We start from the raw sequence: 15,734 nt of genomic DNA, 5'->3' as shown, positions 1-15,734 counted from the left end.
ACTAAAAGTTGTCTTAAAATAAGCAGAAATCAAGGCATTTGGAGGAAATCGAAATGTATTCATTTTGAATGGCTTTGCATGCATAGGCATGTTTTCCAATGCATTGTTGGTCTAGAAGCAATGCAATGGTATCAAATCCTCAGAGTGAAAATGAACTCCTTTCTAATCTGCAAGTATCAGATCAATAGCACTCCATCTGTTAATGGAGCAGGCCAACACTCTTGAGTTTTCCAAACTGTGTGAAAATCACACTTAAGATGAGTAACAGAAAGCATCTACTGGGAACACTGTGCAGACAATTCCTTTAAATATATTTTTGCTGGTTAGCCTGAAACATTAATTCAACGGAGATCATTTCCAGCTAGTATCTTATGAAGGTTTATCTATCTATGTACAGTGATAGATAGATAATGAGTGTAGTGGTATGCTGATAAATCATTGATCAGGTAGTATCTAATCATAGAATGACTGAGGAAACTATCTTAGTGACTTTGTGGTCATTATATTACAGTTATAAGAAAATTGTAATGTAAATATGTCACAAATATATAATGATAATTATTGAAAAAAATCATTTAATCTTTTCTTATATTATTTCTTATATTTAGGGAAAATTTATTTTCCAGTTCAATCTGTCAAGAACATGTACACACAAAATTATTTGAAAACAAAGCTGCCCTTAAGGTCATGATCAGATTGAATCTTAAGATATTTGCAAGATTTAGTTGCAATGCTTAAGTAGTTAACATTAATTAAAGCAAGTAAAAAGTACTCCATGATTCTGAAAATAAATATTAAAAAGGCTTACTTTCTATGTAAGAAAATATTCCATTTTTTAATTGTATTTCGATTTTTACATCATTTTGAACTTTCAATTAGCAAAATATATAACATATGAAACTTTTCAATTTGATTCAACAATGTATCTGTTTTCAAAATAATTTTTAATTTTTCAGTTACATTTGAAATACAATGTTACATTTGTTTCAGGTGTACAACATAGTGATTAGACACTTATATAAATTACTAAGTGATCCCCTGATAACACTAGTACTCACTTCACACTATAGCATAGTTATTAAATTTTTTTACTATATTCTCTATATTATACTTTACAGCCCCATGATTATTTTGTAACTACCAATTTGTACTTCCTAATCCCTTTTCTTTTTTCACCCATCTCCCCATCCACACTCTCATTCATTTGGGAACCATCAAAATGTTCTTTGTAACTAGGAGTTTGTTGCTGTTTTGTTTATTTTATTTATTTGGAGTCCACATATGAATGAAATAATATGGCTTCTTTTTTTCTGTTTGGCTTATTTTACTCAGCATAATATCTTCTAAGTCTGTATTGTCACAGATGGCAAGATTTAATTCTTTTTTTTTTATGGCTAAGTCATATTTCACAGAATATACACACCACTTCTTCTTTCTTCCTTCATCTACTGATGGACATTTAAGTTGTGTTCAGGTCATGGATATTGTAAATAATGCTGTAATAAATATTTGGATGTATATGTTTTTTTGAATTAGTATTTTGGGTTTCTTTTGATAAATAGCCAGAAGTGAAATTACTGGTTCCTTCTTTCTTCCTTGTTATAGCTTTTGTTTTTAAAGTCTACTTTGTCTAGTATAAGTATTATTACCCCAACTTTTTTCTTTTTATTTCTATTTTTATAAAATATCATTTTCCATGTCTTTACTATGGCTGTTCGTGTCTTTTTTGTTTGTTTATTGTTTTTTGTTTTTTGTAACAGGGACAGAGAGAGAGACAGATAGGGACAGACAGACAGGAAGTGAGAGAATTGAGAAACATCAATTCTTTTGCTGTAGCACTTTAGTTGTTCATTGATTGTTTTCTCATATGTGCCTTGACCGGGGGGCTATAGCAGACAGAGTGACCCCTTGCTAAAGCCATCAACCTTGGGCTCAAACTGATGAGCCTTGCTCAAACCAGATGAGCCCATGCTCAGGCCGGTAACCTCAGGTTTTGAAACTAGGTCCTTCACGTCCTAGTCCAACGCTCTATCCACTGTGCCACACTGCCTGGTCAGACGGTGCGTGTCCTTCTAACTGAAGTGAATCTTGTAGACAACATATGTAAGGTTCGTTTTTTTCTTATTCATTCAGCTACCTTATGTTTATTGATTGGAGCATTTAATTCATTTACATTTAAAGTAACTGCTGCTAGATGTGTTGTTATTACCATTTTATTATTTGTATTTTATCTTTTTTTCTTCTTGGAGAAGTTTCTTGAATATTTCCTGTAACACTAGTTTGGTGCTTCTGTGCACAGAACGATGCAATTTCTATATTTTGTCTCTTAAGGTAGGGAATTTGCATTTGTGAACTGGTAAGCTTTCACCATGTTCCTTAAGATTTCAATGCCTTGCACTACTTCTGGCATATTAATGAATTCCTCAAGTTATCTATGAAGAACCTAGCCTTGTGCCTTGCTTGTGGTAGAGAATAAGTAAATTTAAGTTTGCTTTCTTTTTGGAATGTTATTAGAATTCTTATGTTTTCAGTCATTAGTTTTTCAGAGAAAATATGTATTACATTGCTGACAGTGATATCACTGCAAAAAATCTGCTTATGTTCATAGGTCGTTTACTGTTCAATAACCTTTTATTGAATGTCCTAAGTGCATAAACTGTACTTGGCCATGGAGATACAGAGCTAAATAAGAGGAGCTTCCAGCTGGAGTAAAGTTCATAATCACTTAAGAGAAAAGACATGAAAATGTAAAGATGTAACAGAATGTAAAAAAATTGTGTAATAGATATTCACTGATATGTGAACCTACCAGTTAACAGTGAAAGAATCAATTAAATCTGAGTATTTAGATTCCTAGAGATTAATTGATATAACCAGTCTTGATTCCAGCAAGATCATTTTAAGGGTTCCATAAAACTCTTAAACAGGGAGTAAATGTATACAATTGTAGATAATTATAGAGTAATCTGAATATGTATATGTATAGCTGCCATTTATAATGTTAGTATGTTTCAAGAACCATTCTAAGAAATGTAGTTATAATTAAGAGCATACAAACCAAAAATCCCTTCAGAATATGAATATATAAATTTAAAAAATATATATGTATCCTAAGAAAGTAGGAAAATAGGCTTAAAGAGTACAAAATACTTTCCTACAGTCACATAGCTTGTTAAGTATTTGAGATTCCAATTCAGTTGTTTTTTTTGTTTTTTTCAGAGACAGAAAGAGAGTCAGAGAGAGGGATAGACAGGGACAGATACATAGGAACGGAGAGATGAGAAGCATCAATCATTAGTTTTACATTGCGTGTTACAACACCTTAGTTGTTCACTGATTGCTTTCTCATACATGCCTTGACCATGGGCCTTCAGCAGACCCAGTAACCCCTTGCTTAAGTCAGTGACCTTGCGTCCAAGCTGGTGAGCTTTTGCTCAAACTAGATGAGCCCGCACTCAAGCTGGCGACCTTGGGGTCTCAAACCTGGGTCTTCCACATACCAGTCTGACACTCTATCCACTGCGCCACTGCCTGGTCAGACCCAACTCGGTTTTTTTTATTAGACTGAAAATACATATTCCTTCTTTTCTTTTTTTTTTTTGTATATTTCTGAGGTTAGAAGCAAAGAAGCCATCAGACAGACTCCCGCAGGCACCCAACTGCTCTGCCCATCTAGGGCAATGCTCCATTGCTGCAGGAGCCATTCTAGTGCCTGAGGTGGAGGCCATGGAGCCATCATCAGCACCCAGGCCAACTTTGCTCCATTGGAGCCTTGGCTGCGGGAGGGGAAGATAGAGATAAAGAGAAAAGATAAGGGAAAGGGTGGAGAAGCATATGGGCACTTCTCCTGTGTGCCTTGAATGGTAATCGAACCTAGGACTTCCACACACGCGGCTGATGCTCTACCATTGAGCCAACAGGCCAGGGCCTTTCTTCTTAGGGAAATTTATAATTTCCACTGTCCCCTACCAAACTCTGACTTTTATCTGTTTATTTCAACACCAGTCTTATCTAGATTCCTCAAGTTCAAGCAAAGAGATTGTTTATGGAATTGAAACAGTGTTGTCATTTTACTCTGACAACCTCTGATGGAGAAGCAGTGGTTAACCAGGGACCAATGACTCAGTTCCTGGCATTTTTACAAAATCAAAAAGAAACTAAAACAAAATATAAAAATACATATTAAATATTTTAAGCCAAAGGCTCTGCTAAGTTAGTAAATAGCAGATGAAAGATTCTAAATTTGGTCTATTTGACTTCACCACTTATTTATGAATTTTTTTTAACTCGAAAATCAAAATCACTAAATGATAATGACAAAGTATAGGACACTGATCACAGTCAGCACCATTGGCTTTTTGATAGTCATCAAAATTTTATGCAGAATTGTTCATGTATAATAAAGGATTTATTCTATAAATAAAAGATCTCTAAGCATCTGACATATATGGGGATTAGGGCAAAAATACAATTTAGTGCATGTGGCTATAGCTGGTAGAGCTCATAAGACATCAGAATCACAACTTTTTACCTAGACCTTTAAGAAATGGACCTTATTGTATCTTTTTGGATGATTAAACCCAATCCATACTTGTATAATAACCCTTCGATGAAGTACATAGCTTTAATAATGACAATTTATTATTGATATATTTTAATTTCATAAATTATGAGGAAAGAACTAATTATTTTTTACTTAAATATTTCTAACAATTCATGCTTAACTTTTTGTGAAATTAATGACCAATCTAAGGAAAATTTAAATTAAAAAATATTCCAAGTGGGCAAAATAAAATATACTTTCCTGTTTGAAGTCTATCTACCTGTTAACCTAAAAGTACATATATTTTGGCTCACATTTACATAAGAGTTATCTCAATGATTCCTACCTTGACTCTTTACTACTCATTTCTCAATAAAGCCACCAAAGCCATCTTTTAAAAACCAAAGTCAGATCACATAACTCTTCTTTTCACAAACCACCAATTGCTTTCCATTCCATTCAAAGAAAGCTGAAACATTTTATCAGGACCTACAAAACCTTCTACAATTTGCACCCTCTTATTTCCTTTACTTCTATGACATCCTTTTTATGACTCTTTCCTGATCTTACTCAGGTCTCGCTTCGCTGACTAGCTTGCTGTTTTTAGAACACACACATTATAATTTTAGGTCTGTTGTTCCCTGTATTCACTATTCCAGAGAACTTTGCCCTCAGATCAGTGCATGGCTATACCCATATGATAGTTAGAATAATGAACCTTCCAATATGTTTGAGTTCTAATCACTGGAACCAATAAATAAGTTATTTTTCATGGCAAATGGACTTTGCAGATGTGATTAAGGAAATGGGCTTTCAGATGGGGAGATTATCATGATTAGCTGGGTAAATCTAGATTTATTAAAAGCAAAAAATGTTTTACTGGTGCAGTCAGTAGATGATTCTCTCACAGAGTTTTCAGGAAAAAACAAAGCGCAGTGAAACCTATGTCAGAGTTATGACTAAAAGAACTGTAATGTAACACATGTGTGTTGTTTTAAACCACCATGATTGTGGTCATTCTTTTTACAACAGCCATGTGAACTAATAGACGACTCTAAGCTCTTTCAGGTCTATACTCAAAAATGTTGCATTTTTAGCAAAGTCTGTCTTGTGAATTCTGTTTTAAACTTTCATTGCCAAATGATCCTTACATGATTTTTCTTCTTTATTTTCCATAGTGTTTGTCACTGTTCCTTGTATACTTATATCTATATTGATACTGATGTAGACATAATAATATGTATTCATCTTCATTATTTGTCTCCTTCTACTAGATTATTAACTATATCAGACCAAAAATTTTGTCTGTTTTTAAAATGATGTATCTTCAGTGCATAAAATAGTTTATGGCATGCAGTAAATGTTGAATAAATAATTGTTGAATATATATAAATAAAATTTTTATGGATTTTAGTTAATGATTGAGTTAACTATATAAAAAATTTAATAGTTGTTTCAAGAATAGATTGTATATCCCTGGTCAGTTGGCTTATGGGTAGAGCATCAACTTGGCCTATTAATGTCCCAGGTTCAATTCCTGGTCAGGGTACACAGGAGAAGTGACCATCTGCTTCTCCAACCCTCTCTTTTCTCTCTCTGTCTAAATTTCTCTCTCTCTTTCGCCTACAGTGATGGCTCATTCAGCAAGTTAGCCCTGGGTGTTGAGAATGGCACCATGGCCTTGCCTCAGGTGCTAAAATAGCTTGGTTGCTGAGTAATGGAGCAACAGACCTACCCAGATGGGCAGAGCAATACCCTGCTGGGGGCCTTGCCGGGTGGATCCTGGTTAGGGCACATGCAGTAGTCTATCTCTCTGCCTCCCTGGTTCTCACTGAATAATAATAATAAAAAAGTAGATTGTATAATAATTTAAACCACACCCTATCTTGCCAACATATATAATGTATGTGCTTACATAATGACTGTCTTAATGTCTACAAACATTTGCTATCTCCTTACTTCACAAAAAAAATTGTACTGTATATAAATATTTGTAGATTTACATTTCTTACTTGAGCATAAATGAAGCAGAATTGCGTCTTAGTATGTGTGTAAAAAGTGTGGACTTGTGACCATGTATTCTGTGGTTATGTTTATTTTTGTGCTATTGTACATCAAAACATCTATCCCACCCGTACAATCCATTATTCTCTTCTTTGTCATGAAATATTTGTGCACTGATAGACAGTGAACATTGGCATGTTTTTGTATGTAGGTTTTCTATTTCACTGCTGGCAGTTTTTGAACTTATATAGACTACTTTGCAATTCAAAGGGTAAGAAAGAACTTGTGAGTTGATTTCAAACTTCTGAGTAACCTCTATTCAGCACAATGTTTATTTATTGTGATCATAGGCCCATTGTTCTTTAGTGATAAGTGACAATAATCCCCAATCAGGTATATCTATTTCAAGAACTAAAATTACCTTTACTTCACAAGATTCACTTGCTTTCAACAATCCTTTGAATTGAATTCTACCCCTGCAAAGCTCTTCTGTGTTGGTTCACACACAAATATGTAATTTCAAATTTCTTTGTTTTCACAATAAATTTCCAAGGAACAACTCAGACTAAGTTCAAATAAAGGATGACCTAATTAAACATCATGTAAATTAATGCTATTCACTTTTAATAAAATATTTTATTCACCTAAATCTTTGAAGTGCTCTTAATAGTAGGTTTTCCTTCATTTCGTTAGCTATCTTTAAAATTCAAACTAATTGTGTCTTGGCCTTTTGGTTAAGATCATGTGAAGTATCTGTTCTTATCAGTTTAAAATTCAAACTGAGTAATTTTCTAAGATTTATAACAATGCTATGCACAATTTCATCTTAAGTGCTATCAATGTTATTTATAGTGTAATATTAATTGTATAACTTTTACATTTAAATAACGTACACTGGTCTTGGGCCAGATATTTTAACACAGTGATGAAACACTGAATGCTCATTTACTGTAAGTATCATAAGTTACAGTTTTACGAGGTGAAATGCATTTCTCTTCAACTGCCATAATAATTCTGCACTGTGGTTCCCCATTTCATCCAAGTAAATCTGAGTGAAGTGGAGCTACCATGGTTTTGGGTACAGAAGTTCATTCACCCTAATTTACTGACACATCAACTACTGACTTACTGAAAAGATGATACAGCTCTTTAAGATCATCTATCCATGCCTAGACATTGCCTATAAAACATCACATAGATTAAAAGGAAGAGCCGTAGAGTGTTCATATGAAAACTTGTTTTGTTTTCAAATAGCCTGGAAATTGGGGGGAGTAACTCAATCCAACTACCTGACCACACCTTCAATTGGAGAGAAAGTTAATTCCAGTTGCCTGACAATGGACAAAGTAATTTTATTATCATGAAGATTTTCTACATTTTGCAATTAGAAATACAGAATTAAAAAGTAATTATACAGTGACCCAACCCTTTCACTTCACAGATGAGAAAACTGATGCCAAGTGAGTTTTGATTATCCCAATGCATATGAACTAGAACTGGAACTGGAATGTTCCTCTCTCAATTCACAATGTAAGGCACTTTTTGGTCCATTAAACTCTCTTCATTATAAACTATGTCCTGCAAAGCATATTAGAATAAAGGATTCAGTGTAAGATTTTTTTCATAATTAAAGCAAGAGCTGTTGCTGGCATATATAGTCAAGGAAAAATAATGTTAGAAATGAGCTGAGTTTATGATAAAAGCACTAAAAAAATCATCAAATATTAGTAAGGTACTCAGTGGGGAAAAAAAAAAGAATTCGACTTGGTAGTTTTGAAAGCCTCGATAAAAAGGACATCAACCAGAAAAATCATGACAATGGGTTTATGTGGGTACAGGATATCACTGAAGTTCAATCTGAAAGAGAAACAACAAGATGTTGTGAAAAACATCAAAGACATTGAAATAAATTGTCCTTATTTACGCTAGTCTGTAATTAGAGTTCTAATTAATTAGTAATTTTATTAACTTCACTTTTTAAAAAATATTTTATTTATTGATTTTTTAGAGAGAGAGGAGTGAGAGAGAGAGAAGGGGGAGGAGCAGGAAGCACCAAATCCCATATGTGCCTTGACCAGGCAAGCCCAAGTTTTCGAACCCGCGACCTCAGTGTTCCAGGTCGACGCTTTATCGCACTGCGCCACCACAGGTCAGGCAATTTCACTTTTTAAAATGAACAGTTATTCTTGAAATCTTTGTCTCCTTTGACATATGATAAAATAAAATAATTACATATCATAAAGAAAAAGGTTATTGATGGATAATCTCTTCTATTAAAAGTAATGCAAAAACAAAACAAACAAAAATCCTCTTACTGTATCTGGAGGTTACAAATAAAAAGATACACTGTCAAGTTTTATTACCATAATGTTTTATTAAACCATGACATTGTGAATGGTTTCCTCATTTGTTAATTGTAATTTAAATTATCATTTTAAATTTCTGAGAATCCTTGCATTTTTGTAAATAGTATATGATCTTATTTATATAGGTATCTTATGTTTTATATCTGGCTCTGGTTTGGTCATGATTAAGCATTATCAGCCTACAGATTTACTTAAGATATGGGGGAGAATATAGATTCATATTGCAATGTTTTTTGACATTTTTAATTGATTACAGCCATCAAAGAAATGTGCTACTTGAACTTGAGACTGTGAAAATACACACTGTTTCACAAAACTCTATTTTATTAGTGTGAATTCAGAAAAAAAAAAAAACCTTAAATGTTACCTTAAATACACTCAAGTGTTGCTATTTCTAGAGCTCCATATTTCAGCTGGCCAAGCAATTCATATACAGAAGGAAAGAGTAGCTCCTGATGTCTCTTTTCATTAAACTACCAGGATTGTGCTCTCGATAAATGCTTCAACTTTTGTTCCCTAGAGGGAAACCTAGGAGATAATTTGGAGAGCAAGTCAAAAGTTGTAAAATTTTTCTCTTCTTCTCTGATGCACTAAGAATTCATTTACATTATTCACACACTGGCATTTCTTTGCCAGAAAAGAAGCTACAACTTATATTGCTTTATGAAAACAATCCATTAACAACATTAAAAACTTTCATGTCTCTAAAAATATAGTGTATAATCACTTAATATTCAATTATTTAAAGAAGAAAAAACTATCAAATTTATTTCTAATATATTTGATTATATGTCATATAAGTTACATTAAATTAACTGTTTATAAGCTTACAGTTATTAAGTCATTCATTCTTCAAAATATTTCCCCTGTAGTTACAACAAAATTTAGATTAAAATCACTTTATAATAATAAAATTTAATATCCATGTACTTGCTTTCAGTATATTAAACAGATAAATGCAACAAGAATATATAATAGTGGCCCTGGCCGGTTGGCTCAGTAGTAGAGCGTCGGCCTGGCATGCAGAAGTCCTGGGTTCGATTCCCGGCCAGGGCACACAGGAGAAGCACCCATCTGCTTCTCCACCCTTCCCCCTCTCCTTCCTCTCTGTCTCTCTCTTCCCCTCCCGCAGCCGAGGCTCCATTGGAGCAAAGATAGCCCGGGCGCTGGGGATGGCTCCTTGGCCTCTGCCCCAGGCACTAGAGTGGCTCTGGTCGCAACGGAGCAAAGCCCCGGAGGGGCAGAGCATCGCTCCCTGGTGGGCAGAGCGTCGCCCCTGGTGGGCGTGCCGGGTGGATCCCGGTCGGGCGCATGCGGGAGTCTGTCTGACTGTCTTTCCCCGTTTCCAGCTTTGGAAAAATACAAAAAAAAAAAAAAAAAAAGAATATATAATAACATAAGTGAAAGTAGAAAACAAGATTTGAAAGGGTGCCTTTTATAAATGAGGTAATGACATTTGTTTACTGTATTACCATTTTGGTACTGTTTCTACAATCACAGAGTAAGAAAATAAAATAGCTTACTATGTGACTTTCAGCCTTGATAGAGTAAATATAACTAAAAGTATTAAGAATATGACACAGAAAAAAAAACAACCAAAAGAATATGACACAGGGTACCTGGCCAATTGGTCAGTGGTAGAATGTTGGCCCAGTGTGTGAATGTCTCAGGTTTATTTCCCAGTCAGAGCACACAGGACAAGTGCCTATCTGCTTCTCAAAGGACCCTCCTCCTCACTTCCCTCTCTCTCTCTCTTCCCCTTTTGCAAGCCTTGGCTTGCTTGGAGCAAGTTGGACTCAGGAGCTGATGATGTCTCTACGGCTATGCCTTAGGCCCTAAAAACTGTTCCATTGCTAAGCAACAGAGTAATGAATGCCCCATATGGGCAAAGCATCACCTCCTAATGGGCCTGCCGCATAGATCCTTGTCAGGGTGCATGTGGGAGTCTATCTTTGCTTCCCCTCCCTGTTCTCACTGAATAAAAAAATATATATATGACATAGGGTATCTTACTAGGGAATTTCTTTGATCATTAGAGTAAGATCTTGGGTCATGTCATTCCCCTAGTTATCTACTTAGAATTAGTGTCATTTATATAACAATTGCTTTATCCAAAGAAGTTCTACAAACCTGCCCACTCTGGATGATTCAGGGGTCATAGTAGAGATTGCCATTGTAAAAGGCAGAAGAAAATGCTTCCCTTTACAAGGAATGTGGCTCTTACGGAATATACACAAAATACCTAGTGCCAAACATTTATGACTCATGGTTGGAACAAAATACAAAAATTTTACTTTGATTCACAGCAGAGAATAGTTAGTTTTTTGATGAATATATCATCGAAAGTATCATCTGTTAGATTTCTCTAAAATTATAAAATGTATGCTTTTAATTAAAATTCCTGGTGTTTCCTTTGCTTCATTCTAAAAATGTAGTTGAATGTGATTACCAAAGTTAAAGATCAGTTACACTCTTAAAATAATAAATAAATTAAAAGACATATTGATGTTCTAATATTGTCTTTGCCATTATCTCTTATAATTTAAGATGTAATTCTTTAACTTAGTTACCTAATTTGGAAAAATAACAACAAAGTGTCTTTGTTAACCTGTATTACCTGTATTAATAAAAAAATTAATAGAACAAATAAATGAATTTGGCTAAGTGGTAGTATATAAAATTAATATTCAGAAATCAATGGAATTTTTATATACCAATCATGAAATGTCAGAAAGAGAAATTGAGAAAACAATGCCATTTAATATTGCAACAAAAAAGGAAAAAAAAATTACCTAGGAATAAATTTTAGAAAGGTGGTAAAAGACTTGTGCTTGGAAAATTACAATACATTGAAAAAAGAAATCACTTAACTAGGTAGTGGCACAGTGGATAGAGCATTAGACTGGGATGCAGAGGATCACATTTGAAACCCCAAGGTCGCCACCCTGAACACTGGCTCATCCGGTTTGAGCATGGGCTCACCAGTTTGAGCACGGCACTGCAAGCTTGAGTGTGGGATCATAGACATCACACCATGTTTGCTGGGTTGAGCCCAAAGAACCCTAGCTTGAAGATCAAGGTCTCTGGTTTGAGCCCAATGATGCTGGTTTGAGCAAGGGGTCACTCACTGTGCTGTAGCCCCCCAGTCAAGGCACATATGAGAAAGCAATCAATGAACAGTTAAGGAGCTGCCACGAAGAATTGATGCTTCTCATCTCTCTCCCTTCCTGTCTATCTGTCCCTATCTGTACCTCTCCCTCTCTCACTTCTGTCTCTGTCAAAAAAAAGATGAAAATAAAATTTAAAAAAATCAAGGAAGATACAAATAAGTGGAAGCATATACAGTGTTCATAGATAGGAAGAATTAACATCATTAAAATGGACATACTACCCAAAGCAATATATATATGAAATTCTTATTAAAACACCAACAGTGTACTTCATAGATCTAGAAAAAATATTCCAAAAATTTGTATGGAACCAAAAAAAAAAAAAATCCCTCCAAATATTTCAGCAATGTTGAAAATAAAGAACAAAATGGGAAGTATCACATTTCCTGACATAAAGTTATACTACAAGGCAATTGTACTAAAAACAGCCTGGTACTGGCATAAGAACAGGCATACAGATCAATGGAACTGAACAGAGAACCCAAAAATAAACCTATGCTTTTATGGGCATGTAATATTTAACAAAGAAGTCAAAAGTATACAATAGAGTAAAGACAGTTTATTTAATAAAATGATGTTGAGAAAATTGGATAGGTACATGCAAAAAAATGAAACTTGAACACCGATTTAAATGATTCACAAAAATAAACTAAAAATGAATGAAAGACTTAAATGTACGTCTTGAGACCATAACAATTATATGTGTTTGTTCTGGTTTGTAGATTTTCATTCTTTTTTCCTGTTTTTAATACTTAAGAGAAATGAGTATGTTAAAAGATCATTTCCAAGGATGTATTTTATTTTTTCTTTTTTTAACCTGCGGATAGTTTTGATCACAGGTAGTGAATGCAGGAATAAAGCAAGAAATCTGAAGGGAGGAGGAAGGGAGTTATTTGGTGCAGGTAGAGAAAATATGAAACAAGAATTGGTGATATTTTTATATATGTGGCAAAGGTCAAAAGACCACAGAGGATGTAAAACAGAGTGTAAAAGGAGAAATATGGATCAAAGACGATATAAATTCTATTTTTGTTTTTTATGTTGATTTTGAAATGTTTATGACCAGTCAATTGGAGCTCTTCGGTATATAGTTGGAAAAACAAAACATAGTGCTAAATCTCAGAAGAGAAATCTGACTAGGCTGAAGGGAAATATTTGGAAATCATTGGTTAGAGGCGATAATTGAAATTGTGGAGTAAAGATTCTAGATACTCTTAATATACATATTTACTCATGTATCCAACAAATAATTTTAAACTGTACACAAAAAAATAGCATAAGAAAAATAATATTCATATTATTGAAAATGTAAAGATATTTAAAGTGTATATTCATTTATTTTTTTATTTATATTTAAGTCTGAATGATGTTTTATTTTTATTTTATTTTATTTTATTTTTCTTTTTTAATAATTTTATTTTTTTAATGGGGTGACATCAATAAATCAGGATACATATATTCAAAGATAACAAGTCCAGGTTATCTTGTCGTTCAATTATGTTGCATACCCACCACCCAAAGTCAGATTGTCCTCTGTCACCTTCTATCTTGTTTTCTTTGTGCCCCTCCCCACCCCCTATCCCTCTCCCATTCCCCCCTCCCCCCCCTGTAACCACCGCACTCTTATCAATGTCTCTTAGTTTCACTATTATGTCCCACCTACGTATGGAATAATACAGTTCCTGTTTTTTTCTGATTTACTTATTTTGCTTCGTATCATGTTATCAAGATCCCACCATTTTGCTGTAAATGTTCCGATGTCATCATTTCTTATGGCTGAGTAGTATTCCATAGTGTATATGTGCCACATCTTCTTTATCCAGTCATCTATTGATGGGCTTTTTGGTTGTTTCCATGTCCTGGCCACTGTGAACAATGCTGCAATAAACATGGGGCTGCATGTGTCTTTACGTATCAATGTTTCTGAGTTTTTGGGATATATACCCAGTAGAGGGATTGCTGGGTCATAAGGTAGTTCTATTTTCAGTTTTTTGAGGAACCACCATACTTTCTTCCATAATGGTTGTACTACTTTACATTCCCACCAACAGTGTATGAGGGTTCCTTTTTCTCCACAGCCTCTCCAACATTTGCTATTACCTGACTTGCTAATAACAGCTAATCGAACAGGTGAGAGGTGGTATCTCATTGCCGTTTTGATTTGCATTTCTCTAATAGCTAAAGAAGATGAGCATCTTTTCATATATCTGTTGGCCATTTGTATTTCTTCCTGGGAGAAGTGTCTATTCATATCCTCTTCCCATTTTTTTATTGGATTGTTTGTTTGTTGTTGAGTTTTATGAGTTCTTTGTATATTTTGGATATTAGGCCCTTATCTGAGCTGTTGTTTGAAAAAATCATTTCCCATTTAGTTGGCTTTCTGTTTATTTTGTTATCAGTTTCTCTTGCTGAGCAAAAACTTCTTAGTCTGATGTAGTCCCATTCATTAATTTTTGCCTTCACTTCTCTTGCCATTGGAGTCAAATTCATAAAATGCTCTTTAAAACCCAGGTCCCTGAGTTGAGTACCTATGTCTTCTTCTATGTACTTAATTGTTTCAGGTCTTATGTTTAGATCTTTGATCCATTTTGAGTTAATTTTTGTACAGGGGGAGAGACTGTAGTCCAGTTTCATTCTTTTGCATGTGGCTTTCCAGTTTTCCCAGCACCATTTATTGAAGAGGTTTTCTTTTCTCCATTGTGTGTTGTTGGCCCCTTTATCAAAAATTATTTGACTATATATATGTGGTTTTATTTCTGGACTTTCTATTCTGTTCCATTGGTCTGAGTGTCTATTTTTCTGCCAATACCATGCTGTTTTGATTGTCGTGGCCCTATAATAGAGTTTGAAGTCAGGTATTGAAATGCCCCCAGCTTCATTCTTTTTCTTTAGGATTGCTTTGGCTATTCGGGGTTTTTTATAGTTCCATATAAATCTGATGATTTTTTGCTCTATTTCTTTAAAAAATGTCATTGGAAGTTTGATGGGAATTGCATTAAATTTGTATATTGCTTTGGGTAATATAGCCATCTTGATTATATTTATTCTTCCTAGCCAAGAACAAGGTATATTCTTCCATCTCATTATATCTTTTTTGATTTCCCTTAACAATGGTTTATAGTTTTCATTATATAAGTCCTTTACATTCTTTGTTATGTTTATTCCTAAGTATTTTATTTTTTTGTTGCAATGGTGAAGGGGATTATTCTTTTGAGTTCCTTCTCAGTTGTTTCATTGTTGGCATATAGAAAAACTATTGACTTCTGTATGTTAATTTTGTATCCTGCGACCTTACTGTATTGGCTTATTGTTTCTAGTAGTCTTTTTGTGGATTATTTGGGGTTTTCGATGTATAGTATCATATCATCTGCAAAAAGTGATACCTTTACTTCTTCTTTTCCGATATGGATGCCTTTTATTTCTTTGTCTTGTCTGATTGCTCTGGCTAGAACTTCTAGTACCACATTAAATAAGAGTGGAGAGAGTGGACAACCCTGTCTTGTTCCTGATTTAAGGGGGAAAGCCTTCAGTTTAGTGCCATTTAATATGATGTTAGCTGATGGTTTATCATATATGGCCTTTATCATGTTGAGATATTTTCCTTCTATACCCATTTTGTTGAGAGTCTTAAACATAAAATTGTGTTGTATT

General features: G+C 34.2%; 1 pseudogene; it reads left to right on the top strand.

Annotated features, from left to right (window-relative positions):
- Positions 1 to 7,261: 7,261 nt before the first annotated feature.
- Positions 7,262 to 7,369, top strand: LOC136386550 (U2 spliceosomal RNA; annotated as a pseudogene).
- Positions 7,370 to 15,734: the final 8,365 nt, after the last annotated feature.

This window comes from Saccopteryx leptura, chromosome X, assembly GCF_036850995.1.
Source record: "Saccopteryx leptura isolate mSacLep1 chromosome X, mSacLep1_pri_phased_curated, whole genome shotgun sequence".
NCBI lineage: Eukaryota > Metazoa > Chordata > Mammalia > Chiroptera > Emballonuridae > Saccopteryx > Saccopteryx leptura.
This window is presented reverse-complemented; position numbering and strand designations above follow the sequence as displayed.